Source organism: Crocodylus porosus, unplaced genomic scaffold (assembly GCF_001723895.1).
Source record: "Crocodylus porosus isolate Cpor-Errol unplaced genomic scaffold, CroPor_comp1, whole genome shotgun sequence".
Taxonomy (NCBI): Eukaryota; Metazoa; Chordata; order Crocodylia; family Crocodylidae; genus Crocodylus; species Crocodylus porosus.
Window position 1 is genome coordinate 39,288,593 of NW_017728906.1, and position 19,346 is coordinate 39,307,938.

The 19,346-nt window shown below is 40.2% G+C and overlaps 1 protein-coding gene across 2 annotated transcripts in view; it reads left to right on the forward strand.

Moving 5' to 3' along the window:
- The first annotated feature begins 10,547 nt into the window (after window positions 1-10,547).
- KCNJ15 (potassium voltage-gated channel subfamily J member 15) overlaps window positions 10,548-19,346 on the forward strand; it is a 41,805-nt gene continuing 33,006 nt past the window's right edge. Inside the window, exons 1-2 of one of the 2 annotated variants that reach the window (XM_019528933.1) lie at window positions 10,548-10,636; window positions 10,764-10,823. The gene's annotated coding sequence lies outside the window, so the exon portion shown is untranslated. The remainder of the gene's footprint in view (window positions 10,637-10,763; window positions 10,824-19,346) is intronic. The other variant, XM_019528935.1, reaches the window with a different exon arrangement.

Genomic DNA, 19,346 nt, shown 5'->3' on the forward strand with positions numbered 1-19,346 from the left:
AATGTGGCCCTTGATAATTTTTTCAAAGACCTTCCCCAGGATAGAAGTGAGGCTGACTGGCCTGTAGTTGCCAGGCTCTTCCTTCCTCCCCTTCTTGAAAATAGGGACCACATTGGCCCTTTTCCAGTCCTCAGGGATTTGGCTCAAGCACCAGGAGCCCTCAAACAGCCGTGCCCATGGCTCCGCGATGACACCAGCCAATTCCGTCAGCACCCATGGATGAAGGTCATCCGGGCCCGCTGACTTGGACACATCTAAGCCCTCCAGGTAATCCTTAACTAGGTCTGAACTAACAGTCGGGGGACTGTTAAAGGAGATGGGCAATAGAGAGAGGCAACAAAAACATCTTGTCCAGCTCAATATCCCTCTTCTTATCCTCAGCCACTTGAGATCCTAAAAAAATGCAGACCTTAAAATCAAGAGATCCTGATTATATTTTTGTGTCTGTTGTTCTTCTGCTTTACAGGATTTACTGCAGGCTTTAACTTACCTCAGAGGAACAAGACAGTAGCTGTGCAAGCTGCCATAGGCAAAGTGCCCTAGCAACAGCCTGAAAGTAAGAACCCTTGTACCCAAAGGGATTTTGCTAAAACTTTCTAAAAGAATTCACCTTCAGGGTACAGACGAAGTTTAAAAAAATTAAACCTCAAAGGTCAACATTTTGCAATGCTGCTGAGATTGTGAAAACGGGCTAAAATGGAAACTATTTTGCAATTATAATGATAAGGGGTGTGGCCAGTTCCCTCTTCTTGTTTTGAAACAGTCTTTTTGTCTCCCCATCATTCATATCAATCCTTTTTCCTTTTCCAAACCAAAATTTAGCAGGATAAAAGGTAGATGTTTGCTTTTCAATACATTCTTTCTTAAGATTGAGTAATTTTAGCTATATCTAGATACAAATATATTCTTTGCTGTTGAAGCATCACTTCCTCAATCTTTTCATGATAGAAATAACATGATCCCTCCATGAGATAATAAGCCTAAAGATAATCATTGTACATATACCCTGCACCTTAAACCCTGTACCTTTCCCTCTTCTATCATCTCCACTTGGGCTTTCAGTATATTATTCATAGTCTCTGTCAACTTCAGTAGTTGTCTCTAGGCTCAATTCTTAAGACTTTTTTTACAAAGCATTTGCAAAATCACAGATTCCAGCCTCTTAGATTCCAGCCAGAAGGTGAAGGTCCTTGAGATGCGTGATCTGAATGCTGTTTTCCAAGAATTTACATTAGGAATGCAGTAAAAAGAACTGGTTTGGTTTGGTTTTCTTTAGTGCTGTTTGCAGAGAAGCTGTCTAATCTGTGGGTGTTTGAAACTTATTTTACTGCTTTTGTGGGCTGGTGCTCAAATTCCCCTGGGCTTGATCCTAATAGGCACTGAATTTACTTGGTATTGTGTAGTCCCATGGTGGTGATCCATTTTACAAATAACATCTGGGGAAAAAAGATGTTTATAGATACTTTGAGCAATCCATTTTGAAAATATCCTCATTTGAGAGGTACAGTACTGGCCGCAGAGTGAATAAAAAACCTCACTAGAGTCTCCATGGTCAAGAGGCTCCACATAATTAAAAACTGACCCGGAGAAATTTCCCTTGCCCCTTATACTAGGTAGGTTTGGTTTTTTGGGAGAGGGGAGGTTTGTCTCCTAAGAGCTGTGTTGTTAAAGAAGCATGATTGAACATATTCACAAGCAATCAAAGGTATCACTTCCTTTCCCATGAAGACTGTTCTTTGGTCAGGAAAGCAAATAACTAGAGGGAAAGACTGTAATACCTAAAAGGATGGACTTTCAGTGTCCTTCCAGAAGGGCACTGTACCTTAGGTCAGGTGCAGACATTAAACTTTTACTGCTATAGGTAATCAGAAACCAGTCTATACCTGCAACAGAACAGAAGTTTGGCACGTACAGGATGGTTTAAAAATGGCAGAACCTGGTTTGCCCCCCCACTAAATGGCTAATATGAGTTCTGTTCACTACATAGCTAAACTTCACTGCTTACAGAAAATCTCCTTAGATTGATTCTACCCCAAGCTTTTGAATATCTGTATTTGGCTTTAGTATGCAGTGAAACAGCCATTCTGGAGCTTCAGTATAGACTGTCTACCACAGCAAACTGTGTCTGATGACACTGTCCAGAACTGGGTCCTGCTGAGTGCTAATGAATCCATATTGTAGACAAGACCATCGGTTTTTTCAGTCCCACTGCCCAAAGTATTTATGTTGCATAGATACAGCCTGAAAGGACTTGAAGGGCCATTTGCATCCTTCTGCTCCTGTTTTAGAGGAGGAAACGTTGGGATAGGTATAAGGAATTTGTGTAGGTCAGTGTTAGAAATGTGCTGGAAGACTTCCTCATTTTATGTATAATCTGAGCAAGCTTATTTGATCCGCCCAGTTCAAGACATGATATGTTTCTGGCCAGCCACCGCCTCAAAGTGTCTGAAAAGGAAAAAAGACATGGCTGACTTTCAGGACTGTGAGAAGAATTTCTGGCTGCTTTAGAGTTTTGGGAACAGGTTGGGCAAAGTATTATTCTTGAAGCGAAAAGCCTTCTGAATTTTTAGTTTAGAGTGGAAAGTTAAATTAAATTTGAATTCCTGCATACAAATATGGACCTTCAGTCTTAATTCTGGGTCACATTCAAAATTGGCAAGGGCCTGTTTCCTGATTTTAGTTGAAATTCAGCCAAAAAAAAGAAGAGACAATAGCAGCTGTTCTCATGGAGTCAGGTTTCCTGTCATCCTGAATGAGGAAACTGTAAGTTTTTGAGCATGTTGAACTGAAATGTGTCAATATTTTTTGTCACTGGAGACCAAATGCTCACCCTAGCATTAGATGTCCAGTTTTGAAAGCATGGCCTCCATCTCTGGAGTGAGGTTCGTAGTGGAAGTTCTGATGTAACTAAAATTCTCAGTCTTGTTACTGCTCCCAAAACGTGACAAGTCAGGTAAAGGAAAGCAAACCCTCCCACACTCTACTGTTAAGAAACGTCTCAACAATAGGTCACTCAGTGAAACAAAGTTGTTTGATATGAAGGTGAAATATTCAAAAGCACTGACTATTTGGGGGGTGTTGGTTGTAGCTATGTTGGTTTAGGGACATAGGTAGACAAGGTTCTTTGGGCAAATGTCATGTCTTTGATTGTTCTAATAAAAGAGATCACGTTTACCCAAAGAACCTTGTCTGCCTCACTGTTTGGGAAACTCTGCTTCCACTGAAGTCAGTAGAAATGTTTCTGTTGACTTCAGGGAGAGCAGATATAGGACAAAGTTAGACAGCTCTGTAAAATCCCCTAGCCTCAAGTCCTTCAGAAACCCATTCCAGTTTGTATTTTGTGTGCCATAAAATCTTCATAGAGTCATTGCCAAGCAGGAACTGTATTATATCAGTTCAAACACTCTGCTAAGGGGTGACTTGTTCACACAAAGCAGTGCTTTACCAGTATAAAGTGGTATCACTTTCCTGCTGTGGACTCATTTGTGATGTCTCCAAAGAACTGCCAAAAGAAAATATGGTACAAAAGTAGACTGCAGCATTTAGTATGATGGTATGTAAATATGAGAGAGTAGAAATATGATGCATTCTCTCAGGGGCTGATCCTGTATCCCTTATGTGAGCAGTAGCTCTGCTGTTCATTCCCTTGGGGTGCAAGCAACACCTTTTGAGTAGGACCTTTTCCCTAGGAACTCATGTGGGACACCTGCATGAGAGACTGTGTATTCATTTACAAATTTACAATCTCCCCTGTGGCTTATCTAATTAATTTATGGGAATGCCAGCAATGGCATGTGTATCCTCAAAGTCTACTTTATCAAGGACTCAGGTAATAGAAAGAGATTTACTTGTTTAATCCAAAATTGCATTTAGTTACAGGTAGCATTTCTAATAAAGGGGAGAAATATGCAAAACATGGAACATAGTTTTAAACAAAAAAAAATACTGTAATGAAAGAAGAGGCTATAATGTTGTAATCTCATACTCTCATAAAGGATAACTAACTGATATTATGAAAAAAACAGATTTGAATTAAATTTCTCTCATCTGTTGTACTCAAGGCCTCTGGTTTTGAAATATACTGGTGTCTGCTTATTCATAAGTCAATAGGTCATGGTTTCATGAGTTTTGTAATAAGCTGATCAATGTAAAAGAAGTTTCAGGTTAACTTCTTTTCTTTAAAATGTAACCTGTTTGCACACTGAAATATATCTTCTTACCACATTTTAATAAAACATGATTTGTAATCCTGAAGGATTTATAAAATTAAACAATAAATTCTAATTCAGTGGTTCCCAACCTTTTTAGACTCAAGGCACACATCAAAAAATGCCAGCTTTTAATTTTCACTCATTTTTTGACTAGAGAACAAACAATGTCTGTTCACCAGAGCGCCCCAAGGATGACGAGGTCGAACGGTCACAAACTCCTCCATGACCACTTCAGACTGGACATAAGGAAGAACTTCTTTACTGTCCGAGCCCCCAAGGTCTGGAACAGACTGCCACCGGAGGTGGTTCAAGCACCCACTTTGAACGCCTTCAAAAGAGACATTTGGATGGTTATTTTGCTGGGATCCTATGACCCCAGCTGACTTCCTGCCCCTTGGGCAGGGGGCTGGACTTGAAGATCTTCTGAGGTCCCTTCCAGCCCTAATGTATATGAAATCTATTAAATAGAACAACTTTTCTGTTGCAAGGTCCCGAGAAAGACCACAATGGGCCAGAATGCTTTTAGCGCTATGGATCCTATTTGAAATCTCTGGGTTTATCTTGTGAATCATATTTGCACATCTACCAGTACTAACGTTGTGAGGCATTCTGTGATACCCTTGAAAGGATCTTAGAGCATTCCATAGCACCCTGGTTCAAAATCACTGATGTGATTTAACTAGCTTGTGTGGTTCGAGCTTCACTGTGTGTTAATTTTTTTAAATGTTGAAATAAGTAACTTCACTGGTTTTGATTTTTCCAAAAAGGACTTCCTAAACAAAATATATTTTAAGGAATTAATAATAATCTTTATTTATATTTTATTTTTGAATATTATTGGCTTGGCAAGAAGCATTCTTGTCATGTTTTCAATAATTGTTTTACTGATTTAACTTTTAACATTACGAATTAAACAATGAAATGCCTATGATAAACATGGACAAATTCACTTTTCATTAATTAAAGGGGAAACCCAGGTGGCATTTTGTTTCTGTACATAAGAAAAAACTACTAATATTCCAGAAGTTTATACTGGAATATTATATATACCATTAGTATTCAGTAGAAAAGCCATGATTAAGATAAAGAACTGATGTAAAAAAGCCCACATCTTCTTAGGCAGGTCATTAAACTCTGAAGCTGCATGCAACATTGGAAATGTGATTAATTTTGTCAAGTTATTGCAAAAAGAATATTATATTGTTTGAGAGAGATTGGCTTTCATATAGACCCCACCTCAGGATAGTGTCTGAGCACCTCATCACCTTTTTTGTATTAATCCTCATAACACTGCTGGGAATTAAGGGCATTTTATTATCCCCATTTTATAGGTGGAGACCTGAAACATGGAGGCCAAGAGGTAGTCACATACCTGATAGACTCCTGTGGCACCAAATAAGTGTAAGAACAAGGGCCAGATTTATAAAGTTGCCTAAAGAGGCAGATAGGTACCTAGTGACGTTTACAAAAGCAGCCAGACAAGGTTCTTTGGGTAAATTTGATACCTTTTATTAGACCAACTCAAGGAATTGGAAAAATTCTTCTTTGCAAGCTTTCGGGTACAAATACCCTTTGTCAGGCTGAGGAAGCGTCTGCAGATGGTCTGTGCTCTTTTCCATTGAAGTTTAGGTACCTAGCCCTCTTAAGACATCTAAGGAAGAACAACTGATTTGTTTCTATTCTGTGGTTTATGGCTGTAAATTGTAACCCAGACTTTCAGAGGAGTAACAAGCTCTCTCAGCACCTGGGGCAGAGGTGTTGTGGGGAGAGAATTATGCTGATCATTGGATAATTGATCTAGTGAGGGGTCTCAGCTGTCCTGGTTCTCCTCACTGGGGCTGTCCCAGTAGAGGCTTGAGCTGCTGCTCCTGGGTGACAGAAAGCAGTGCAGGCTTCCCAGGGACCTTTCCTAGTTCCCCATTTGTTCCTCTCTCCAAGAGCTGTGCCTTCATGACAAAGCCTCTGGGAGGAGGGGGTGTCATTCCATCCCCCCACCCAGATATACCACCAGGCATGGGGCTGTACTGCCCAACTGGGCTATACTTGCCATGGCAGACTCCTGGGGTCAGGGAGCCATACTGGTGTCCCCTCTACTTAGCCCCTTAGTTATGCTGCTACAGACTATTTTCCTCGAAGATTTATCTTTACCAGGGGTAAAGCCCACAAGGATCCAGAAAACTGGCAGCAGGGTAGCAGTGGCAGCATTCATTGCCACTCTTTGGGTGTGTCTACACGTTGCCCTATGGCAATGTTGTTACCGTCCCGTGCTTTAGCAGTTCCTTCTGCAAGTACTAAAGCATGGTGCAGTAACCACCCGTTCTGCACTGTATGCACAGCGCACAATTATTTTTAGCAGCTACTTCACTGTAGCGGTGCAGTATAACAGGGAGATACACTGCTATGGCAAAGTAGCTGCTGGTCACATGTAGACACCCGTGGATGCTATGTCGCAGTGTCATGTGTAGACATGCACTTTAGCTGCCAGATTTCTGAACCCATGTGGAGCCCTCCAGGATAGAAAATGTAATCCTGCATCCAGATCACACCAGTGCGTAGCCAGATCTGGGCACATGGGGTCAGGCTGGTACACAGTATTGGACCAGCATATGAGGCGAGACCAGGATACAACCAGTTGCAGGTGCACAGGATTTGCTAGTGTGCAGCCAGCTTTGGGCACATGGGTTCAGGCTTATATGCTGTTTTGCACCTACCAACTGACCCCACCTACTGACTCTATGTGGTATCTGGCCTGTGGATCTATCCCATGCCACTCATCTGGCCTACAGGGCTGGAAGGTGGGCCACCATTGACCTATGTGATGTCTGCCCCTTTACATTTTGTTGTGCCTTTTTGGTTTCAGAGGGAAGCAGAATGTTTTTCTGACATCTTAATAGAGAGATGTGAGGCTTTAAAAGTTCATCGTGGCTTTTTTCTACTTAGCAAACTTGCCTATTTGTGTGCACAGACAGCTTTCGAGGCTCTCCCTCCTTTCAACAGGCAAAGCATTTACAATAAAATAAGAGCTGACATAAGCCTTTAAAAAAAATTAAAACTGTGAACTTGTAACAAGCCTTGCAGGTCTGAAAAAGCTGAACAATTTTCTTCCTGAGATTCTAGTTTTATTGTCTCTCAATCTGACTTGACTCAGTTCAAAATACAGTGTAGAAACTGGAAATGTTTTAAGAAGTTCTGTTATTAACTTGAGATTCGCCTGCCTGTGTTTGTAGATTGAAGAGGTTTGGATAGGCATCTGAACTCTGTCTGTCCCAAAGGTCAGACTATTGTTGCTCTAAACCAGGGGTAGGCAACGTTTTTTGGCCAGAGTGCTGAAAAAACCTCAATGTTTACTGTGGAAGGTGCTGGAGTGCTGACATGCCGGAGCCCAGAGCAGCTGTTTGCAGCCTCCGGGCTGCAGCCGGCCCATGGAGCCAGGTCTGCTTGCAGCAGGGCTTGCAGCCTCCCAGCCACCTGCTAGAAGCAGCCTAGAGCTCGGGCTGGCAATGGTGTGCCAAGCAAAATGGCCTTGCGTGCCATGCTTGGCACGCGTGCCAGGGGTTGCTGACCCCTGCTCTAAACCAATGGTTTTGTGAGCTACTGTACAGATCTATGGTATAGCAAATGACATGTACTATAAACTATTAGGCCAGGTACAGATATTATACTTCTACCAGTGTAAGTGATCGGAAACCAGTCTACACCCATAACAGAACAGAAGGTCAGCACACACAGACTGGTTTAAGAAAGGTGGAAGCCAGTCTAAGATTTGCCCCCACCAAAAGGATAATGTGTGTTCTGTTTGCTACTGATCTAAACTATGCCGCTTACAGAAAACCACATAATTTAAATCTATACCACCTCAGGCTTTTTGAATGTCTGTACCTAGTCTTAAAGATGGAAACACTCTATTCACTGTTCTCTGTCAAGAGACCTGTATGCTATGACCCTATACATCTCTGTGTTATAAAACAGATTTTTTAGGTTCCAGATTCACATTCTCAAAAGTTAGGAAACGGTATACTCATGCACCCTTAATTCTGCCTCTTCATATATTCAGTCTGCACACTGGATGAGACAGAGTCCTTTGAGAAAAAGTAGCACGTGATTGTATAATTACAGAAGGCCAGGTAGGTTTTCACCTTATAGACTAACTAAATCAGAGATGTATAGCATGAGCTTTAGTGAGCTGAAACACTTCATCAGATGCTGTGAAAGGACATGAACAAAGTGGTCATGTAGCAAATACAGAAAGTGATTTGAATAAAAAAGACAAGGAAGGGAGGGAAGGATGGGGGAGAGGGCAGTTCTGGGAGAGGCAAATGAGTAATAAACCCACAGGCACAAAGGAGTCATAAAAGCTAACAGGTAGTGGGTTAAGAATCCATACTCTGTTTTTAAAGGTCATGATGCACTTATATAATGGTTGAGTTAGGGTTGCATGGCCACCTCATATAGGCATCTCCAATCCTTCATGTGATTTTTTAAACTTTAATGTTCTTATATATATATATGTGTGTGTGTGTGTGTGTGTGTGTTTGTGTATATATATGTATGTATGTATGTGTATATATATATATATTTGCAAGTAATTTCTTTGTCTCTTTTTTTTAGGTGAAAAATCTATAATCACAGATCACTAGTCGGGTGAGGGTGAACTGAATCTCCAGCACCGCAGCACAGACTGACAGTGGCAGTAGAGGAACTCTTGTCCTACTTGCTACTCTCATTGAAGGTACTAAATACTGGATCCATATACAGATTCAAAGGGAAAGGTCAGCAGGTACATCCAGCTTCTACCACTACAGCTGCTTAGGCAGCAACCAGGCTTTCCCATGGCAATATAGCCTACTTTAATGTGAACTCAGTAATTTAAATATTCACCTGTTATCTGGGGAGGCTGCCAACATTTTCCCAAGAAATATAATTGGGAGATGATAAATTTTATAAATTTAAAAGTTTATAGCTCAGGTATATTTGAATGGCATGTCCTGGGAGGATGAAGAGGAGTTCCTATAGTGTACTGGCTTTATTCCTGCCCAGTTTTAGATCTAACAATGGAAATAATCGAGCTACTCAAAACCAGCAACATGTGAAAAAAGCTCACAAGATTTTTTCTACTGCAAAGCTTTATGCAACCCAAATATAGAGTTTGCTACCAGCTTTCCTTTCATCGTAATAATAATAATAATAATGGGGAACTCAGAGTAACAGGTTCAAGGATTTGGGTAGCAGTCTGAGTTGTTTGAAATTCTTTTGTCTCTAACGAAGAAAAAAAATCACATATTACTTATGTCCTTTTAAATTTAAAACAGCTGTTGCCTACTGGCACTGCCTAAATGCCTACATATTTGACCACATAACGGCAGAATTCCAGACCTCTGGTTTCCTATGGTTGCATATCGGTGACATTATTAATGTCTGTTTACCAATGCCTTTGTGGAAGGGAAGTTTTTATTTCTGCTGATATGGTTAAGATTTTTACTAGTAAAAAGTCACACTTAAAACACCTTTCAGTACCTGACATGAAATAGGGCAAGGGTAGTGTAGCATCTCTACTGCCATTGAGAGGCTCTGTAATTGTTGCTAAACTCACAGTTGTATTGGACCGGCTTGCTAAGACAACATTTCTGGAAGCAGTACATCTGGGAGGTCATACGTAAGAGAACAATATCCAAGGGCCAACAGATAAATGTTCCCAGCACTGCAGTGTCCTCCCTTTCATTTCTCCTTTTGGGATTTACTTCTGGGAAGCCCATCAAATAACACAGCGGCATGACAAGAAGACTTCTGGATGGCAAAATACTTACATCTCTTCATCTCTGAATTCAGAAGGTACCCACATTTTTCCAAATCATATCTGCATCATTTCTCTTTATTTTTTGGCATCTGGGAAATAACAGAGGAAACAGCACACAGGAAACCTTGGAACAATTCATCAGAAAGAAACAGTGTCATCACTAACCAGCTTGGAAACATTAGTGGTCAGGGATCTCAACTGTGACTATGGCTATTATGGTTCTGTGTATTACAATAGTCCTGTTATAAATTTATTTCAGATGAGTTTTAGTCTTCTTATTTCCAAAAGGAATGGGGTCATCAATAACGTTGATCTTTTTCTTTTTTATTATTCTTTTATTTTTTTATAAGACTTGTGCAAACCCTTTTATTTGTTTAAGTAATAAGGCCTTTCTGGGACTTTGATCAGCATGGCTAATGTTTCTTCAAAGATTAACTGACATTCTTTAAAAGTACATCAGTTTCCTTTTAAGCAGGTATTTACTTACTACGTAACTGGGTGTTGAGTGCTATGTAGTTATAAAGTTTGCTGGGCTCAGCTGTAGATTTCCTCAAGACATACTGCTGACATCACTGAATCTCCTCTCAGATTCCTTTCCCTCTCTCTCCCTCTCTCCGGTTTCCTCATTCAGGTAATTCCAATTCAGACTCTTACCAACTTGCCTTTGACTGACAGTGAGTTAAGGGAGACTCTTTGGGGAACTTTTAAAAACATACATATGTGCTTTAATCTAAAGTACACCCAATCTTCTATAAAAGGTTGCTTGGCTGGTCATGACGATAACATCTAATAAGGAATCTGAACATTTTTTTTTGCAGGTAAGTTAATTGTCTAAATGCATACATACTTAACAGTGGCTTGAAAACTTTATGTAAAAACAAAGTTGATGAGTGAATTCTGTTCCTATTTCTAACTACTTTTAGCAAATTAAGATTCCAGAAACTGTCTTTAAATAAAATCTGCTTGTAAGATCTTGTCTGCATGTGAAATAGAGATGCATGATAGTTTAATGATGGTACAACATGTTTCTCATTGATGTAACATACCTAATGTTAGGTTTGTAATGTGTGTTGTCTTTAGCATGTTGGAAGAAAACATAGGACTTACCTTTGCAATATATTTACTGTTAAATATTTCCAAAAGAGATTATAATGTTTTGCATTATGTTAGAATCATGTCTCTGCAAATTTTCAGACAGCTATTTCTCCTTTTTTATTGAATATTTGACTGTAACATTATAAAACCCTCTGTTACTTATCTGCATAAGAAAAGCTTATGTACATTTTCTGTGGTAAGTATAAGGAATGTAAACAATTAGAAAACATGCATTTTCTTACCAGTTCCTGAATTGTCTTGAAATTGATTGCTTAAGTTTACAAAAAATTTGGTTCACTCTCAGGAATCTGAATCTGAGATTTGAGTAGAAAATTACCCCTTACTTTTGTATAGCTTGATTTTACCATCCTGTTTATGAGATAAGAGTTATGCTTTAAACAGATTTACAGATAAATTACATTTTCCATGACGTACATGCTATGAAAAGGCAACAAAACCAGCTTTTCTAGATGAACCTTAGAAACTTTTATTAGCTTTATAACTAACTTTGTTTCCTTACTTTCCTTTAGTTTAATGATATTTGTTTTTAAGGTCCTTATCACAGTATTTGAGTGCCTACCTTATCTCAAAATTGTTTCCTTGAATTTTCATTTGAGATCATCATCCATCATTTCTTGTATCAGAACGGTCATTTTGGAAACAGTAAGCTGCTATAGAAATATCTTCTTTATTTCTTTTCTTATAAAATGTCACTCTGGGGTCTCTGCTTTCTCTAATAATCAGCTTATTGGGGAAAGAAAGACTCAATGTAATTTAGTACAGCTGGTTGTACATTAAAAACTGGCATCAGACTGTAAAGCAGACTGTAGATGGGACCAAAAACTTCCAAAAGAATTCCATCTTGGTAAATGAGGCATGGCCTAAAGACAAAAACAGCAGCAGATGACTTAAGCTTCACTCTTCCAACATACATACAATACTTCAGTCCCGTTACTTTTTATAGTCTCCCAAGTTAAAACAAATAGTTCTTTTTACCTTGGCTGCTCATGCAAAGAAACAAACAAGTCACCAGCCCACAGCACTGATTGGAGCTGAAATTTTGGTTTGCACAATTTTTACCCAAAGTGCTGTGAAGTGCTATTTCCCCCATTCTCTTTCCCGACACACATAACAAGCACAGACAGGCTGTATTCTTTGGGAACAGGTAGAGACCAAAGCCATGAAGTACCAGACGGTACTCATATGCGAAGCCAAGAAAAACAGAAGCTTAACTGCTTTGCATGCTGAACCTCAGCCCATTTTGAAATAAACTTGGATTTGCTTTATTTCCAGAAAAAACACAGTCAATTATGGGCTTGGGAGTTTTTTCTTGTATTGGGAAAAATCTTTATCTTGTATATACAGACACAGACACACACACACCACAAATTATGGAAAACACTGGCTGGAACATCAAACAGTTAAAATCAAACTTTCTAGTCTGAGTGAATCCATTAAATGTCAAGTATTTGAAAGCTGCCTTCCTGCTGTGCTGTCCCTAACCCACTGGAATGAAAATGCATTCATGAGTTACTTGAATGAGTTACTACAGGCTCCAGGATCCCTCTAGTGCTCCTATTTGTATTGCTAATATAGTAAATGTCTTGGAATTAAGACATGGGTGCTCGCAATTGGAGTAAACAGTGCTGAGTTGAAAAAGTCATCAGGCTTAGAGCTGTCACACATGAGCGGAAGTGAAAAGCTAAATCATTTTCTCTGTTTCTAGGCATGCTTCGGGTGAAATCCACACAAATATGGGCCAAAACCAGCTGATGAATGCTTAACGTGGGAGGGGTAAGGAGGGAAAAACAGAGTGGCATAGCTGCAACCTCTTTCCCTCCCCAGAAACGTGTGAAAATGGCAAGGACATCATGAACTTCTAAAATAAAACCCAGTTCCATTTGCTTTTACCCATTGAAGCGGGAAGTGTTGTGGAAGAGTTTGACTCCAGTGAACTCCAAGAGCAAAACTTCAGGGGGTGGGGGAGGCATATTATCCCTACTGTGAATCAGATCCATGCTGCAGTGAGCGAGGCTGTGCAAGAGAATTCCAGATTCACTGGGCTCTGCAAGATATGCTTGTGGATATTGGGGTACTTCAGGTATGGACAAAGAGACAACACTCATGGTCCTGTGACTATAAAGTCACCAAGCCTTATAAATATCTTTCTGTCTTTCTGTGTGCTTCACCATAAGGTGATCTGATCTGGCACATTTCATGGGTTTGTGCTACCATCCTGTGGGTCCCTGTGTGGAGTTTAAGCTAGTTGTGATCTATGAGATTCTACATGGCTTGGGAAATGCTCAAAAATAATCCAAAGATGCCATTTTATTATTCCTATACATCTCTTTTTTTCAGATTCATAAAACAAAATCTAGCTTTGGCAGTGCATCCAGTGCTTCACTGGAAGTTATTTCCACACATGAGTTCATCGGAGCTAATGTCTCTAGCTAGAGTCTGCCACTCTGTTAAACAGGAGCTATATTATCAGGAACAGCTAACATACAGTAGGATTGTTGATCCAAGGATGGCTTGATTAGTGGAACATCAAGTCCATTAAAGAGGAGAGAAGGCTGTTAATACCTGTGGAATGACATTTTAGAAGGAATCAGGTAGATTATAATGAGCCATGAAGTCAATTAACTCCCTCAGCACTACCTGACTAGAAATGCTGCAGACACTGACAGCTAGGCAGTTTTAAATTTTGGTTGGGCCAGGAATCAAAAGGGGATGCAACTATACCACGTTTGGATATGTTTGGATCTGCCCCTGGAGATGCCTACCTCACTGGCCATCTATTTTGCTGTGCTGCATATAAAACCAGTAGAGAGTTCAAGATACAGTGAAAGAGCTTGTTGCTGTGTTACTTCTCATAATGGTTGCCAGACTTAAGAATTTCATGCTCCACTTGGTTCAAAATAGCCCAGACTAATTTTTGTTTTTTTGTTTTGTGTTTGCTTTTTTCTTCAGGATATGCTATAAACTTTTCTTTTCCCCTCTGGCATTTAGAGGTAGAGGGAGGGGTGTGTGTGAGGGTTGGCATCTCAGAAAGGCAAGGCATGTTCACCACTTAACAGTGCTTGGTTTGTTTATTCTTGTTTTGTAGGAAGGACTAAAGTTAGACTTGTCAGTGCTTTTTTTCTTGCATTTTTAAATCAGTATAAAAGGCACACAAAAGCCTGGGAAATCCAATTGCAAGCTAGAAGTGATACAGTGATAAAATGAAATGAGTTTTGATCAGAATAACAGTATGACCTGATTAGATCCAGTTAATTTCCGTGACTTCAGTTTATATAATTCACATTGGGTTAGACTACAACTTGTTTCTCTTCTCTTGCATTCATATTTTATCTGCTTTTTTCTTTATCTGCAATTTATACTTTAGTGTTTAGGCTGTTTAGTTAAATGACTGTCTGTTGAACACATTAGTGTAATTGGTAATGAAGCAAAACATGAAGTAATGCAGTTCCTTAAAAGAAATCAGGTACAAATGCTGTATGCATTGCTTTTCTACTCACCTAATTTGGATTAGGTGGATAGTGGGAGCTGGTCAAAAATGTGGAATGAAAGAAGTTCTCAATGATTTCATCAGTCATTTTCTCCTTTTTAAATCCAAATTCAAAATGTTAATAACAAATGCCCTAAAAAAATCAACAAAAAACTAACTTTTGTTTTGACTGATCTCCCCTGTTCCTGCCATTCCCACTCCAGAACTCTCAGTCCAATTTTTCTGATTAGCTTCAGTTATTTCCTTACCCCTACTCCCAATTTCCATAACCCTACTCCCAATATTTTCACTCCAAGCTGCTGAACCCTCCTCAGTCTCTACTCCAGAAAACAATCTTTACTCCTTTGGTGTCTTATACACATGTACCTATTGCCCAAAGCATCCTGCCTTAGCCTTCTAGGGCACATCCCCATAAGCAGGAACGTACATTTATCCAGGGACAGCTAGGAGTGCCATACACTTGTGCTACTGCTAGTTGTTCCCAGACATGCCCCTGCACATGCACCCTGGTACACTGCAATTTTCCCCAGGTGGGGTAGGAGCCCCAGCAGCCTTACCTGGGGTCCTGGGGGTCTTCTGGGGTTCCAGCAGTGCCATTCTGGGCACATGGAGCCTGTTTGGAATCTGGAGCAAGGCTCTGGCCAGCCAGGCTCCGGTTTTGGGAGTCATGTGTTGCAGCCATGTATGCCACCTAGAACTGGAGCCCACTGGCCAGAGCCATACTCCAGCTGCCAGTCAGGCTCCAAGCAGCCAGATCACTGCCTCTGCAGCCCCAAGAGGGCCCCAGGACCCCTGTTTCCCCTATCCCACCTGGAGCAATTTGCTGTACAGCAGAGTGCGTGTGCAGGGGCATCCTGAGGACAACTAGCAGTGGCACAAATATGTGCAGCTACTTGTCTCGGGGGAAACACACATTTCCGCTTCTGGGGATGCGCCCCTGGATGCTAACCCTTAACAGCACAATCCCCACCACTAACACATACAAAACACTGCTAAAGCATCAAATATAGCCAAAATAGATGAGACCTAGTAGACAAAGAGAAACAAAGCCCCATTATTTCTGTGATTTTTCATGAAAACGTGAATCAGCTAAGGCCTTAGTTATGAGCAGGATATAGGATGAAACGTTTGTATGTTTTAGCTTGCATGAAGTCCTGATTGATTTTCATACGAAATAAATGAGAAAACATTTGTATACTATTTCCTGGATGAAAAGAATATAGGAGATTGAACAGCTCAAGAAATTAGAACTTGATTAGGAAGCTTTTTTTGTTTCTTTAACCCTGTTCAGATTCAGCCCAGACTAGTCCTAACCAGCAGACACCTGTTTTAACGGCTCACAGGGAACACATGCCATTGGTCTCAGGGCAGTTCTTAGTTTACAGATATTGCAACATTCCCTCCCCACCCCATCCCACAGGCAAGACAAAAACAAGCACATAGTTTTCCAGTTGTTTGTTATTGATTAACACAACCAATGTCATCAAAAGGCTACTGAACATGGATTTCCCAGTCTCCTGGCAAAGTGAAATGTTCTTAGGGTTCTTGTTTGGGAGAGTCAAAGATTGAAATGACCTGGAATGTGAAATGCCATCTTGATATTAAAGGCCAGGTGGCATGGGAAAGTTTGCACAGCCAGCCATTGTTATCTGTGAACAATGAAGAAACAAAAGACTTCAGGCCAGATTCTCATACACTCCAAGGTCCCTTTACACTAGGTAGTGAAAAAGGACTTCATAGTGGATCTTAAGGTCTCATTCTGCTGTGAGAACTACACCTTGTGCCTCCAGTATAGGAAACTGGTATCATTTTCTGAGCATCAATTCAACTTTTGTAACAGTGAAAGCATAATTGGATTGTGATTGGACTGGCATAATATTGTTCTGACTTCTCTTCAGCTTGTATAGTTTATTTTTCTTTTACATCTTTGCTCTTCTTGAGCTAACACTATCAAGATAGGGAAGACAGCATATTATTTGTATCTATTCAATTATTATTTGTAGCTATTCAATTCTAGTGGCTGTGAGTGCCACATTAAAGATGTGAGAAACACTTGCCCTGAAAGTTCCTCTTAGTGTTTTTTTTCCAGTTCATAAATACATTGCACACTATATGTTGATTTTTTTAAACTAGAAATGTACTTTAAACTTGAAGTATTTCATTTGCTTTCCCAGTATGAAATAGGCAAGTTCTGACTTGACTTTGCCACACAATATCTTTAATAGCTTTGCAACACATTATACAGGATTTGTTTATGATTAGGAACTTGAAAATGTTACAATAATGCCATATTTCAGTATTTTTCCTCAGGAAAGTCAAGAAGCAAATGCATCATCCTAGGGGATCTGGTACTAAAACTTTATTTTTGCTTGGTATATTTATGATTCAGTGCACTTAAAACTTTTAGAGTGATTCACTTTACTTCTGAGAAAACATATTTCTTCTTCAAAGCTTTTGAGTAATGATTAGAAAACAAACAAAAATATTTTCTTTTAGATACGTTATGCTGTTTTAGGAAACTAATTTACCATAGATAACAAGGCATGAAAAGTTTCTCAAAAGGCCATAAGCTCTCCTTTCTAAGAATGACTGAAAACACCCATTAATGTATGTTGTTTTATAACACATGCTACATGAGTTAAAAGTTAACCAAAAAGCCTTGAACAGTCACTACACCCTGGCTCCTTAGTCTCAGAAAAGCATTCAGAATTTCAGAATTGGTGAGAACTTCAGCTAACGTCAGTAGGACCCCTGGCTGATCAGCAATCTTAAAATTGTTGAAATGAAGCACATGGTAACAACATACAGCACTGTTTCTGCTCCACCCCCCACCCCCCCGGTTTTAAGCTAATGCTTAATGAATACAAATGTCTGAAGTAATGGCAGAATTAAAAAATCAAACTCTTTGCAAATGGGATCCTTGGAAAAAAGTGATTTTAAAAAGGATGTAGGGATATTAATGGATAGGAACTGGACACAGGGTTAGGCACCAGAACCTGCCAACGCTATTTATGGAGTTACATACTTCACAGCAGGTGCATCTACATGAGATATTAATGCGGCTCAATAAACCATGGTGCAGTTTGCACTGGAGTCAGCTGCTCCCAGGCACAGTGTGTTCACGTGTACCCAGGACTGCAGCAATTTGAGCTGGAGCGGAGCACCCCAGGGCTGGCAGCAAGCTCAGGGAGTCAGCCCCAAGCTCTGGCTGGCGGAATTGAGCAGCAGAGGGGCTGGCTGGAGCACAAGAGTGCTGAAACTGTGAAACTATGTGGCTGACCCCCTGAGCCTGTTGCCAGCCCAGGGCTGCTCTGCCCCAGCTCAAACTGCTGTAATCCTGGTCACCATCCATATGCTCATTTCTGCACATTTCTGTACAGTAAATGACTCTGCCATAGGACAGTCTTGTGCCAGACCGTACTATCCTACAGCAGAGTTAATTAATTTACTGCACCCTAATATGGGCCATGTGCAGATGACGACGCTTTACTGTGGAGCTAATTAGCCATCTCCACAGTAAAGCACACGTTTTGATGCACCAATGTCATGGATCAGGGAACTCATAGTACTAAACAGCACCAGACTGATGAGACTGCACTTTGGGGACTATTGCAGCAGGGTACCATGCCATGTTAGCACCATTCTGTATGCAAGCATCATTCACAAAATAAACACAGAGATTTCATAGTGTTGAAAACTTTGTGACCTGCTGTGGTCTTTCAGAGTTCTTTGTAAAAGAATAATTGCTATATTATTTTATCCATATTCAAAAAAATGAGTGAAAACTAAGAGATAGCATTTTCTGAGGGATGCCTTGAGTTTAATGAGTGATCTCTTGAGTCTGATAAGGTTGAGAACCACTGGACTAGGTGGTCTAATTGTTCATTTTAATTTGTAATTTTGGTGATTTTTTGATACCAAAAATCCATCTGAATTTCTCAGGACAAGCAGTTTATTACTTTGCCTTAATGCCAGTTTGCTTCACTGCAATGTGCATTATGGATCTGTGAAGTGATATAGTCTCAAGACTTTAAGGTGGTATATAGTTGCATACTGAGGAGATGGAAGGGAAGAGGAGTTTAAAAGGTGTGAGAAAAACAGATGCATTCCCACAATTTATCTTGCATCTCCAGTTTCTTGTTTTTCTGTTGCACCCTTCTCTGTTCTCTCAGTGCTTGCTTTACAGAGACTTACAAATCAGTAATCTAACCATTAGGACCACAAGGGCCTATTGGTTCATTTGATTTGACCATCTGTAGGCCGTCTTTTCCTGTCCTATTTGACCAAGATACTATGGGATTTGAACCAAAGTCTTTTATCATTTCAAGCCAGGTACAAACCAACAAGCTATTGAGCTACTTGTGTTTATGTAAGCACTGAATGTGACCTGTTTTGAATGCATTATTTATACACTAACACATACAGGTTTCCTTCGCTTTATGCTGTACATGTGTTTGTGGAAAATGGCACATAACTTGAATTTGCATAAAGGGAACCAACTTTATAGTGTAACAAATAGGGATACCTTCCAAGACCTCAATTGTACTGACCCCCAAGCCGATTTCTACTACCTTTACAAGACAATTTTGATACTCATCAACACAGGACACTATCATAGTGGGGGTGGCAACTACAGAAACGCGTGTCACAGACAATGAGCGAGGAGCACAGATCCACACAGGAGACAGTATTTTGGTGCACATCACTCCCACAATGCACTACAGAAAGCAGCTGACCG